Source organism: Stegodyphus dumicola, chromosome X1, assembly GCF_044657685.1.
Source record: "Stegodyphus dumicola isolate Sdum_Otavi_A_Nest chromosome X1, ASM4465768v1".
In the NCBI taxonomy this organism is placed as follows: Eukaryota; Metazoa; Arthropoda; class Arachnida; order Araneae; family Eresidae; genus Stegodyphus; species Stegodyphus dumicola.
In genome coordinates, this window is record NC_140780.1 from 218,180,333 (window position 1) to 218,195,014 (window position 14,682).

General features: G+C 34.8%; 1 protein-coding gene across 1 annotated transcript in view; it reads right to left on the reverse strand.

Annotated features, from left to right (window-relative positions):
* vari (MAGUK p55 subfamily member vari) overlaps positions 1 to 11,939 on the reverse strand; it is a 158,525-nt gene extending 146,586 nt beyond the window's left edge. Inside the window, exon 1 of the mRNA XM_085808489.1 lies at positions 11,771 to 11,939. The gene's annotated coding sequence lies outside the window, so the exon portion shown is untranslated. The remainder of the gene's footprint in view (positions 1 to 11,770) is intronic.
* Between the last annotated feature and the right edge of the window lie 2,743 nt (positions 11,940 to 14,682).

A 14,682-nucleotide genomic window follows, 5' to 3' on the forward strand; every position in this document is an offset into this window, starting at 1 on the left:
TGTATTTACGTATTGGGGATCTTACAGTATTAAATGTGTTGATTTGGAAAGCTTTTGTACAAAATATATTGAAAAAACCGTCTCATCCTTAATTTTTGCACACCAGTGTATACATACACACAAGCATACTTTCATACATTTCTGAATCTGGTCCCAATAACAGAATACAGTCAAAAGTCTTTAATCCGGAATCGTCGGAACTTCGGCTATTCCAGATTATCGGTTTTTCCAAATTATAGATCATCAGTTTAAATCTGGCAAGATGGCATGCAAAAATTATAAAATTAAAAATATGAAACCGTAATTTATGAAATAAAGAGCAATTATGATCTAAAGTGTATCAAAATTTACAAAAAAAAAAAGCTTAATATTTATTTGTTTACTTTTTCTGTATGCATCATAGAAAAATATAACAAATAAAAGAAACAGAATAGGTTATCATTATTTATTCTCAAGGTTTTTCCATCTTGGGAAGCTTTTCTACATTCCCTTTTAGTTTAAATTAAAAGTAAGTTATTTAATATAATTATTTGACTAAATGCCAATCTGAAAATTTTAATATTTATAGCTCTAAAATTTTAATATTTAGCTGTCTGTTTGAATTACAAATTGTGACCAACAGAAATTTCTTGCAGATAACCAACTTTTAGATTTCAAGCAAAATATAAGTATAAATTTGATATTTTTCTTAGAGTTATTTTTATTTGTATGTTTTGACAAAATACCTAATAAAAAGTTAAAATTTAACTAACAAATTTTGTTTCATTAAAAAAAAATCCCCCTTCCCTCTTTTTTTAATTTACTGCTGCCTGTCAGCTACTTTCATATTGTTCATTGGCCCGTGTGCAATGTAAGTTTGAGACCACCATTGTAAAGTATCATTTATGAAATTTGTCTTCTTGCGTTGTAGCAAAGTATCAGAAAATTCATGGAAATGAGAAAAACTGCAACTTTTAAGAAAATGAAACCGCACAGCATTTTATTTACTATTTTAAAATTAATAAATAAGTATTATTTAACTTTACACATTATAAATACATATAATAATATTTTCTAAATTATAGCTACTTTTTCACACACAGTTTTTAAGGTAGTTTTTCAAATTTAAAACGTTAATTTCTTTGCTGCAAACTGCATATTTGCAGTTAATGTCAACATGACTACACCATTACTTTTCGCTACCTGTTTTAGGGATAAAAGCTGTATGAACTAGTCCTTCTCTTCTAAATCCTGGAAATACTTGATTTCCTAGGTAACTACAATCCTGCTAAAAAATAAGCAACAAAGCCAAAACATGGAATAAAACAATAACTACTTCATGGAAATGCCTGAAATTCATCCAAGAGGCGGGTGTGGTAAACCACATAACAAGAATAAACCAACGATATACAAAAACACATGTATTATAATAAAGAACTAAACTAATACAATTTGGGCTTAATTGTCTCAGTGTGCAATAGCAGCAAGATAAAATTTAACGGAACAACTTGTTGTTAGCTAAATTTGACGATGATAGCTGCTAATTTTAAAGGTTTTCGGATATCACAAAACAAAGGTGAAATTTTCCAATTAACGGATTTTTGTAAAGAAATGTGGAGAAGAGGTAATAAATGAAGATGATATAAAAAGTTTTTCATTGTGATGACTGTGCTTCTCAATCATCAATCAATTAATGAATAGTGAAATCTGTAGTGTGGTTCTAGATCCAGAAAATACTGCTACCGATACTGAAGAAAGTGACAGAGACGTTACTGAAAACAGGAAATTTTTGATTGACAAGTTAGTCGGAATTCTCGAAACAGCAGTTACAGGACTTCAACAATGTAACTAAACAAGAGATTATGTCTGTCTACAGAATTAAAGAGAAAGTATTAGCACAAAAAAAAAAAAAATGCAGTAACTTAAACAACTTACATTGAAAGAAATGTTTAATAAGGTAAACAAATAAATATTAAGCTTTTTTTTTTTTTTTTTTTTTTTTTTTGTAAATTTTGATACCCTTTAGATCATAAATACTTCATTATTTCATAAATCATGATTTTATATTTTTAATTTTATAATTTCTACATGCCCACTAGATTTAAACTAATGATCTAATATCAGGAAAAATCCCTAATCAGGAATCATTGAAGTCCCGAGAAGTACGGATTTCGGACTTTGTACTGTATATTTTGCTTTCATTACCGCATGTTTATCAATACATGACAAATTTAGTAATGACTCATGCAGCAATGTCTAAACACTTTTTTTTTTTCTTTTTATTAGTAACTGAATAACAAGAGTATGGCAACTATTTATACTAACATTGCGCTTCGCGGTGATTACAGATTTAAGTTTAAATGCTCTAAGAAATGTTGACAAGGAAAAATTTAACCAAAATTTCTTTTCATATGCTAAAAATAGATTTTGTTAATGAAACTCTTAGGCCTAAAGATTAAATTTAGCGCTATTTGAATTAAGAATAACTGATATGTTATTCACATAAACCCAGAACCAGCATCTTAGCTCGATGGCCGCACCGGACAGCAGAATTTTGGGAAGACAAAATTTTCGAAATTAAGAGAAGCACCGAGCGCCAAAATTAAGGGATCACAAACTATTTACAATTTAGGGTTACAATTAGGGCACTGGGATCCAAAGTTTAGAGGTAGTGAAAATTTAGAACTTAGGAAGGTGCTTTGTAGCAGAATTTAGGACCTGCAGAGACTGCATCAGGCAGTATCTAGCCTTGGCCCTAGACGACCCTTAAGTATATATAGGAGTTTATTTATTCAGGACTCAGATTAGTCTTAAGCATGTACACAAGAAATACAAGTAGGTATAATAAATAACTAAACTAATACAATTCGGGCTTAATTCAGCACGCGATAGAAGCAAGGCTAAATTTAGTGGGAAAACTTGTCTTTCGCCAATCTTATAATGCACACCCAATAATGTATAGCGCACACTATAAAGCAAGGTTAAAATAATCTTTACTGAGTCTAAGGAATTTCAGTTAATGTAGCAGACTGCGCTGCTCCTTAATCTTCTAATTTGATCCAGCTTATTATTTTTTGCAGAGTGTTATTATTACAGCACTTTTATAAAAATTAAAGCTTGATCTTTCGATTATGTTGAAAAGTGTTTCTAATTTTGGAGCTGCCACAGGATCTACAAAGTGAAAGCACGTTTCAATGTCCATTAAACAAAAAATGAAACTGCTGAAAAAATGGATAAAGGCATACCCGTCTCAAAATTATGCGAGTATGGTATTGTAAAGTCAACTGTATATGACTTAAGAAAACAGAAAAAGGAACTTTTAAAATTTTTTTGTGGATTCCAACATCCACTCACAATGAACAACAGAAAAATTGCTCGTTATGCTAAAAGTGAGAATCATGACAAACTGACGACTGAATGGGTTAGACATCATCGCAGCGAGGGCGTGCTATTTATGGGTCCAATGCTAATTAGGCTCAAGCCAAAATATTTCATTAAGAAATGAACTGAAAAACCGAGTGCACATATTCAACAGATTGGTTAACCAAATTTAAAAATCACAATGGTATAAGGCAATTAAAAATTTCTGGTGAAAAAGCTTCAGTTAATACTGGAGCTGCTGAACTATTTACAGATGAATTCATTGAACTTGTTACTAATGAAAAATTATCTCCAGAACAAATTTACAATGCTGATGAAACTGGTCTTTTCTTGCAATATGCACTGCAAAATACTTTGCCAACCTCTACAGAAAAGGTTCCAACTGGTGTCAAAGATTCCAAATCAAGACTAACAATTTCAGTGTGTGCAAATGCGACAGGAAAGCACAAGTGCAAACTTTTCATAATCGGAAAACATACATGACCTTGAGCATTTAAAAGAGTAACAATTTTCCCCGTAGTATGCATGACACAAGCATTAATGAATGACTTCTTTAAAAATCAATTTATACCCAAGGCTTGGCAACATTTGAATTCAGTAGGTTTACCTGATGATTCAAAAATAGTTCTGACTGTAGACAACTGTTCAGCTCATACTTCCCTTAAAGTTTTAGTGAAAGATGATATATCCGTATTATTCTTTCTTACAAATAGTAGGTCTGTCATTTAGCTTATGGATGTTGGAATACTGTGCACGCTGAAATGCAAATATAAAGTAGCATTTTTAAAATCCATGTTACATTTCTTGAACAACTGCAAGACTATTCAATATTTTAGCATAAAACCTGCTGTGCGGGGCATCGCAAGATTGTGGGATATTGTCTCCAGATACTTTGAAAAATGCTTGGGATAATTTATGGCCAGCTAACATATTTGATGGTGAGGATGATGAAGATGATAGCCGCGAATTTGAAGGTTTTCCGATATCGCAAACTAAAGGTGAAATTTTCCAGCTAATGGATTTTACAAAGAAATGTGAAGAAGTGGCAATAAATGAAGATGATATAACAGAAGTTTGTCATTGCAATGATGATGCCCCCCATCATCAATCAATTAACGGATGGTAAAATCTGTAGTATGGTTCTAAATCCAGAAAATATGGCTACCGATAGTGAAGAAAGTAACAATGAGGTTATTGAAAACAAAAAAATTCCGATTTACAAGTTAGTTAGAACTCTTGACATAGCAATTACAGGACTTGAACAGTGGAACTTTGTACCTGAACGAGAAAGGTACAACTCTGATAAACGCCCTAATTTCACCAAATGTGGCGATATGTGTTTTGCGCTGGTTTTTGGTGCGATTGCGTGTTGTATGGCAACCATGTTGATGTTGAAAAATCTTTTGGTGGAGTAGTTTAATTGCTAGTTGGTTCGTGTTGCGTGTGTTTTTGAAATGGCCTATGTTGCGAAAGACGTGGTGGGAAGGTTTCAGCCACGTATTTTAGATTGTGCGCAGGGTAAATTTAGTATGAAAAGGTACGATGTTGGAGTTGTTAACGAGTCTTTTGTTCACGGATGTATTTATGGGGATCGTAGTGTATTTTTGGAATTTCTGCGGGAGTCGGGACTTTTAAAACGGAGTTTGACGTGTCCGAAATGCGGAGCTGATATGAGAATTCGGACGAAAAATGGTGTTTTTGATAGACTTGTGTGGGTTTGCAGTAAAATTGTTGCTAATAAAGTATGTGGGTGTCAGCGGAGTTTAAGGTTTAAGGTTTTCGTGTAGCAAGTTAACATTGGAGGAAGTTTTTGTTACTTTCGAAATTTTGAATCGTAGGAAGGCATGTGACATAGCAAAATCGTAGAAGTTTTCTTCACAGACGTTGTGTGACTGGCGAAATTTTATTAACGAATGTATTTTGGACTTTGTATGCTCTGTATCTGAGAAGATAGGGGGGGAAAGATATTTCTGGTTTTAAAAGAAGCTTTCATTATGGTAAGTGCATCTTATTTTATTGTTTTATTTTGTAGAATGTTATATTCATTGTTTTTTGTATGAATTTCTGTTTTTATTGTTGTTTTTTGAATTGTCTGAAATTTATTTTACTTTATTTTCTTGATTTGTTTTTAGTGTAGATTGTGCAATTCATAGATGTTTTTTAAAGTTGAAACAGAACGCTGTGTACATGGTATTCTTTGAAATTTATTGTTGTTATGTTAATTTATTAAAGCGAGGTGTGCGTAGTTCGTAGATTCGTTCGTTGCCTACAGTGTGCCATTCGTAGATGTTTTTTTAAGTTAAAACATGTCGCTGTGTACATGGATTCTTGTCAAATATTTTTGGTTAGAAACTTTACGTTTTTGCTATCTAAATTTTTTGTTTTTGTTTCGGATTTTTAGCTTAAATCATGTTTTCAAAACGTAGTTTTTGCATGTGCGAAAACCGTGTTTTTGGAGACATTTTAGGCTTAAAGTTCGAAATGTAGACAAAAAATTTAGATAGTAATATGGCAGCGTGAAGTTTCTCGCCAAAAATATTTGGCAAGAAATTTGGCGACTTGAGGGCGCATATCAGAGTAGTTCCATGAGAAATTATGTCAATTTATAGAAAGAAGGAGAAAGTATAAGCACAAAAAAAACAAAGCAACTTACATTGAAAGAAATGTTTAATAAATTAAACAAATAAATATTAAGCTTTGTTTTTGTAAATTTTGATACCCTTTAGATCATAAATGCTACAATATGGTATGGATTCAACTAATTTTTTTCAAAGAATGTTCCATTTTGTTCCATTCCTCTGTAAGAATTACTTTTAATAGAGCTTTCAAAGAAATATAATATTTTATTATTTTTTCCTCCAACCTATTCCTTATATGTTCGATAGGATTTAAGTCTAGGAAGCATGGCTTTGTTCACTTCAGGACACTTGTATAATAGCCAAAAGCAAACATTTAGGCCTATATGTTTAGAATTGTTATGCTGTTAGAACTTCAATCTACGAGGGCCATCCAGGAAGTAGATTACGTTTCCGTCTGTGTCCGCTAGGGGCGGGGCTAGCGCGGCCATCTTGGGGTCAGAGCGTTGCGCAGCTCAGTCTGCATCTAGCCGTGCTAGCGAGAGGTTCGTGCTGTGCTCCGTTCAGATACTGTGACGGTTTGAAATGTCTGCGTTAATTGAAAATCCCGCGAGCTGCGAGGTGCGCTCAGTAATAAGGTTTCTGACTGCAAAAAACTGTAAACCGATAGAAATCTATCGGCAGCTTCGTGAAGTGTATGGGGACAACATTATCACTGAAGGTGGAGTGCGTCAGTGGGTCATAAGATTTCAAAATGGCCGAACCAATGTTCACGACGAAGATCGAAGTGGGAGACCCAGCATAGTGACCGCCGAACTTCTCGAAAAAGTCGATGCTAAAGTCCGTGAAAATCGAAATTTCACAATAACGGAACTTTCTTTGAGTTTTCCACAAATTTCGCGAAGTTTGTTGCACGAAATCATCAGCGAAAAGCTTGGTTACCACAAGTTTTGTGCAAGATGGATTCCAAAAATCTTGACAGAGGACCACAAAAATCAGCGAATGGCTGCAGCGTTGAACTTTTTGGACGCTTACCATAAGGATGGTGACTCTTTACTCGATCGCATCATTACTGGTGACGAAACATGGGTGAAACATGTGAACTGTGAAACGAAATTGCAATCAATGCAGTGGGGGCACACAAGTTCTCCCCAAAAACCCAAGAAATGCATGCAAACAATGTCGGCAAGGAAGATGATGGCGACTGTTTTTTGGGACAGAAAAGGTGTAATTTTGGTGGACTTCCTGGAAAGAGGCACTACAATAAACTCTCAAAGGTATTGCCAAACTCTCCAAAAACTCAGAAGAGCAATTCAAAACAAGCGCAGAGGAATGTTGAGCTCTAAGATCTTGTTGATTTACGACAACGCCCGGCCCCACACGGCAAATGTCACTCGTAAAGTTCTTGAATCTTTTAAGTGGGAGTTGTTTCCTCATCCGCCGTACAGTCCCGACCTGGCACCGAGCGACTTCCACCTATTCCCAGCAATGAAGAAGTGGCTGGCTATGCAGCGTTTTGATGACGACGCACAGCTGCAAGAAGAGGAAACGAAGTGGTTGAAGGCGCAGGCGGCCGAATTTTTCGACGAAGGAATTTCCAAGCTCGTACATCGCTACGATAAATGCCTTAATTTGTATGGTGACTATGTAGAAAAGTAGTATTTGAGTGTGGCTTTCATCTGTATATAATAAAATTTGTTTCCTATACTTTGTTTATTTTTTTATTCCAAAACGTAATCTACTTTCTGGATAGCCCTCGTATTTCTCATTTCAAGTTTATATGCAGATGCTTTTAGATTTTCATTAAAAATACTTATATGGTAGTACTTATCAATATTATTTTCCATAAAATTAAATTTCCCACCCCAATGGCAGCAAAACATACTCAAACTGTTATACCTCCACTCCCATGCTTAACAGTAGTTTCGCCACACAGTAATTCATACATCTGACCCAAAATATATTAAATTTCAACTTATCTGCAAATACAGCATTGTTCCATACAATAACTCTTTGCTTGTCATGGATTTTGCAAAATGAAAAATTGGTTGATCTTTACAATATGGTAACTGGTAGTTTGGCGACATTTTGGAGGCGATAAAGGTTACTACCTGGGACTTTGGTAATAATGTGAGCAGTACTCAGTTCCGATTACGCATAATTTTGTGTGGGGGAAATGAGAGATCATGGGATATGTCATGTGATATTAATGGACGAATTACGGTTCTTTAATCGGAAAAGGGGGGAATTTGGACAAGTATCTGTGGATGTATATTATTTTGTATTAAGCTTCATTGTGTGTTGTGTGAAGTAGGGTTGAATAATTTTGGGATTGTATGGCGCTGTCTAAAGTGAATTGTAGATGTGATAAAAAGAATTTTTTTTTATCAAATTCTCTCAAATTCGGAAAAAAAATCGTTCAGTAATTTTATTGAATCCATAATAAAAGTGTATCCACCATGTAAGGAAGATTCGGAAGAAGATTAGGTTAGTTAGACTTTGTTAAGAATGTGAGTAGTATTCAGTTCTGATTACGCATTATTTTGTGTGAGGGAAATGAGAGATCATGGGATATGTTATGTCATATTAATGGACGAATTACTGTTCTTTAATCGGGAAAAAATCTGGCAATTTTGTATTTGGCTTTATTCTGTGTTGTGTGAAATAGTGTTTGTGAATTTTTGGATCCCATGGCCGTAACTAAAGTGAATTCGAAATGGGTATTTAGTGGTATTGAAAAGGATAGTAATAAATGTTTTTTAAGGTTGTGCGAGAGAGAAATAAAGATGTTTTATTATGTTATTTATTTTACCTGGTATCTTGCTTTGAAAGATAAGTATGATTTTAAAGATTCTGAAACAGAAGTAAGAAAAGTGTATCCGCCACGTAATCAAGATTCTGAAGAAGATTAGGTAAGTTAGTATTTTTAATTATTTGAGGATATTATTTTTATGCATTGTTGTAAATGTAAGGTGGAAAGGAATTTGGTATTATTGGGAAAATTGTTATTAGCAATGATTTAGTTTAAAGTAATTAGGATTGTAAGGTAATTTTTATTAATTTAATGTATGGGCTCATTTATATTTTAAGTAGTGTTTTTGAATTTAATTATATTTTAATGAAATGATAGTTATTTTGTGAATTTTATGTTTGTAGGAATTTGGTATATGTTTAAGTTGAAATAAACGTGCATGGAAATAATTTAAATATTTGATATTAAGTATTTGTAATGCTTGAGGTATGAATTCGTTGGTGACGTGTATAATGTAATAGATGATTTAGAGGTAAAAGTTTTTGGATATTCTATTTATTTTATATGTGGAAATGTTGATATTTGTAAAGGGTAAATACTTTTTCGCGATCATGTAATTTCATATATGTTCTTTTTACCGGGTTTAAAGATTGAGAAAATTGTCATGTATTTTCGTGAAATTTTTTTAATTTATGAGAAAAAAGCAGTGTACATGGATATAGTGAAGAGTGTGCGCAATGCCATTTTTGTGCAATTCTGAGATGTTTTTTAAAGTAAAAATAAGTCGACGTGTACATGGTTTAGTGATATTTTAATGAAATGATAGTTATTTTGTGAATTTTATGCTTGTAGGAATTTGGTATACGTTTAAGTTGAAATAAACGTGCATGGAAATAATTTAAATATTTGATACTAAGTATTTGTAATGCTTGCAGTATGAATTCGTTGGTGACGTTTATAATGTAATAGATGATTTAGAGGTAAAAGTTTTTGGATATTTTATTTATTTTATATGTGGAAATGTTCATATTTGTAAAGGGTAAATACTTTTTCGCGATCAGGTAATTTCATATATGTTCTTTTTACCGGGTTTAAAGATTGAGAAAATTGTCATGTATTTTCGTGAAATTTTTCTAATTTATGAGAAAAAAGCAGTGTACATGGATATAGTGAAGAGTGTACGCAATGCCATTTTTGTGCAATTCTGGGATTTTTTTTTAAGTAAAAATAAGTCGGCGTGTACATGGTTTATGTGTATGTGTTATTTTGAAAAATGCGTAAGGAGAATGGTATTGTGCAGTTTTTCCTAATTTTGCAGTGAATATTTGTCATGATTAAGCAGTTTTGTTTGATAAAATTTCTAGCATAAGTGTAATTCAGCTAGTAGATTGTTGGAAGAAGTGTTCAGGAGATAAAAAGAAAAGAAACATGTCTTTACTTCGTGAAGACAAAATGGCGGCGGGGAAAAAAAAATAGAGGGTTGCTGTAGGAAAGTTGGTCGCCAAATGTTCGCCAAAAAATCGCCAAGTTACCATAATGTAAAGATCAACTGAAAAATGTCCTTCTAGTTGATGGAGCACTGTATCCATACACCCTTATGACTCTTTTTTTAATAATTTCAAGAGTTAACGGTTAATTTTTGGATTATGGTAACTTGGCGAAAATTTGGCGACCAACCCTGCTACAGTAACCTGCTAAGCCGCATTACGCTTATGCTAGAACTTCTATGGAATAAAAGTAGGTGCGAAATTGGGAGAAAGTGCAGAATCGCAAACTGCTTGCCGCATTTTTAAGAATTGGACATACACGGTATCCATGTACATGTCGACCTATTTTCACTTAAAAAAACATCCCAGATTTACACGAAAATGGCATTGTGCACACTCTTGACTTTATCCATGTACACTGCTAAAGTCCTAGCTAGCAACCTTTTTCACCTTATCAAAATGTTGCCAAACTACCTGGTACCATATTCCAAAGATTAGCCAAGTTGCAAACTGCTCCTCCATATTCCTCTGCTCTTTCCGTTGCAAACTGCTCCTTTATACCTACTTCAAGTTTTATAGCACTAATTTTGATAGCTTAGTTGATTTTTAATTGATAAACCTCATAATTCTAGGTATTAGCTTAAAATGGGGTTCACACTTCAGTGCATTTTCAGTATTTTCATGATTCTATAACATCAAAGATAGTTGAAGGAACAGCAAGGATTTTTGTTTTTTCGACATTTCAAATAATTTTATTACCTTTAAAATGATTAATTGATTAATTATTAAGTTTCTAACAGAACATGTTGTTCATTTATAGTGTGTCACCATGTTCACTTCAAAAATGGAACTGTTAATATATTTTGTTAAGCATTTTTTGCCAAAACATTTCAGCGAAACTTTCAAGAGTCTGAATTATTATCCGTGACAGTTTAGCGGTAATACACTCTGACTGCTACTTCTTTTTTTCTGATACTCGAACGTATGCTATGGAATAACTGCTAGAAAATCGACTACTTGTTATCCAGGGAATAGCGCACTCACGCGCGGGAACCTAGAACTGCGTTCGCCTGAGTTGTCCGAATTATTGCGTGAATTACCAACTAACACTTTTCCGATAAATTATTTTATAGCAAGGCATATTTTGATGATACTTGTTTTGTAACAAGAGAACAAGAGAGGTTTACAATAGACAAAAAATAATACATCAGAAAAAAAAATCCGGAGTCTTGACAATATTTAGTGCACGATATATGCAAATAAATTTCTGCAATACAAATGTTTGAAAACAAATGAGAGCCCCTGTATACTACTGAATCATATTTACATAGACAAACATATTGTTTTATAAACTGTAAGAATACTCGCACAACTTAAAATTACAATACATATATAAAAAGTAAATGTGTATATTAATACAGCCAAAAAATTACCACATGCATATATTAAAGGCACGATGGTTAGGATCACATTCAGATCTGTTAATCACTTATTTATGGGAACATAATTTGCTCTTGTTTTGAAAATAAACGTCAAAACATGATAAAAGTATTTTGATTTCGCAAATATTCTTTAAACCAAAACGCTAAACTTACCATCATTTGGTTTTTAATTACGTCACATAATGGACACAGTAGAAAACAGTTTACAACTTAATTCCACAGACAACTTCGATTCCCAGCTCACTGAACTTCGATACAAATATTTTCTATAACAACATCAATACTTTTAATTGTGCACTTCCGCTTTCTTGTCACCTTCCCGCTGAAGATAAAATACCTCTGCTTGTGGCTCTTAAACAGCATGAACATAAACCATACCTTGGCCAATAGAAAAAAAAAAAAAAAAAAAAAAAAATTGAGTTTTAGTTAAATTATTTTGCAACCGCAAAAGCATTTATAAAAAAGTAGAGGGCTACTTCAGGATCTGTTCTTCCTCGGTGAACCGAAAGTTCAGAGAAATGGGCACCTGGTTAAAAACATATCCCAGTAGATCCCAGTAGGATCTGTTCTTAAAGTTATTAACAACATGAAGGCGGGACCCTATTAAGCTAGTGTGGTACCCTATGGCCGATAATATAATGGGATCCTGGTTGAACACTACAGAATACCATTGGCCTTATCTGATTAGCATTGCTGCTTACTCTTCCGTGTTAGCATGGAACGGCTCATCAATTACGTTGCCGCTGAAATCTCTACGCTGGAATCCGAGGTAGAGACTTATAGCAACTTAACTGATTCTGATTATCGGGACTTGTCTTTTTTAAGACGCCTTAAAAGCTTCATTGATGCGGAGTTGCTGTGTGTGAGTGGAATAGTTCCACTACAACCGTTGCTGCAGAATCCCTCAGCGGTACGTTTGATGCTGTATCTCCACTATTATCTGCACCCAAACCAAATGTGAAAAAAGCTGTCAGCCCAGCCTGCTCAGATGAGGAAAAATGTAAATACAAAGCTCTTGATGAGAGCTCCTCCGATTCTGACTCTGCTCCCAGAGGGGACACTACTATAAGGACCAGGAAACCATACCGTAAGGTTGCTTCCACTGCTCCTATACAGGAAAATTCTGACAATTACAATGCTGAACCACCTGTTCCTGCTGCTACAAACGGGAACATGGAAAATTTAGATTCTATGGATACGACAGCCGCGAATCAACCAGTACCGAGGCCCTCATCTGCACAGCTACTTGCTACCGGCCGTAAACCTCCACCAATCATGGTTAAAGATCCTAGATTCAACTTTACGCATTTCAAGGCCCTATTAATAGCACATAATCTTTATTTTGGCCAGCTCATCCAAGGAGGATTTAAACTTCAAGCTGAAACTGCCACCTTCTATAAACAAATAATCAAGGTCCTGACGGATGATAAACTAAGCTATCACTGCTTCGAGTTACGGGAAGATAAATGCATCAAGGCGGTTATCCGCCGCTTACCTCATGATATGTCAACTGAGGAAATCAACGAGGATTTAAAAAAATGAAAGGCTATACTGTGATACGTATAAACCAACTGAAAAGTAGACGGCATGGTGACATCATTAATCTTCCTCCATTCCTGATTACACTCGAAAGAAAGGACAATGTCATGATATCTTCCACGAAAATATATCTATGGTATGCGCATTACTATGGAAAAATACAGAGGACGTGCAGGGCCCTTGTAGTGTTTTCGCTGCCAGGGCTTCCAAAATGCACAAACGCATTGCAAGCACGAGCCAAGATGCGTGAAATGCGGAGACCCGCATGAATCTCTCAAGTGTACCAAGGCCAGAGAGCCCCCCCCCTAAGTGCGCGAACTGCCTTGAAGAAAGTCATACCGCGAACTACCATGGTTGCGTTAAATTCCCAAAGCCCCGTCCTGTACAGCAACCTGCACCTTTCAAAGACAGGATTGTGACTAACGAATCCTACTCTCAAGCCCTAGCACCCGGGCTAGCCCCGGAAGAAGTCTCCGAAGCAAAGACTATATTACATGAATTAAAGAGCTTTGTTAGAATTATTCAAGAGTCCGGATTACCTCTCATCTTTCAACGTCTCACCTCAGATATGAAAAAATCATCTCAAGATTGTACTCTCCCCTTAAATGGATAAGTACAACAAAAATGTGAAATTTATCCGTTTTATGATATGGAACTGCAACGGTCTCCATAACAGGAAGCTACAGCTTCAGAAATTCATGTATGATCATGTATGATTATCGACATCGCTCTGATCTCTGAATCACATGCACAGCGATGTCATCGCCTCAAAATGCCAAATTATTACATATATCGCTGTGACAGAACTACGCATCGCGGCGGTGGTGTCGCTATTTATATCAAACGGAATTATTTCTCTTGCCTCATCAATTCTAAGTGTTCATGGATGTGAGTACGTAATAGTGTTAATCTCCCGGTATATAATGATATTCATTTCACGGCATTATATAATCCCCCGCCAAATGCTCTTACTGATACGCTGCTTGATACGCTTCTACCTCCTGATACCCCACGATCTTAGCAGGGGACTTCAACGCGAAACGTGCAGCGTGGAACTGCCAGAGGGGGAACTTCAATGGCAATATTCTTATCTTATTAAAATTATCTCATCAATCATCCGGTTGCGTTATACCAAGGCCAACTAGATATATCTAGTTGGCCTTGGTTATACGCACCTGATGAATATACTTATCGAACGGCTAACATAACGAAATCGGATATTCTTGACTTGGATATTACAACTACTTCCATCCCCATTACTCTAGATGTCACACATGAATTGTCTTCAGATCACCTCCTGGTGATAGCAACACTTGGAGTTATCAAAAAAGACTCTTCATGCACTCGCAAAATTACAAACTATCATGGGAGAAGCAAAAATTGAGATGCAGCATTTAAAATAGCACGAATAACATTTACTCCGCTGTCTCCTCCCTTACTGAAATTATTCAGAACGCGTTTGAGTAAGCGAGCAATACAATTCAGAAATCGGATAAAAATCTTAAAACTTCCAAGTGAAATTCGAC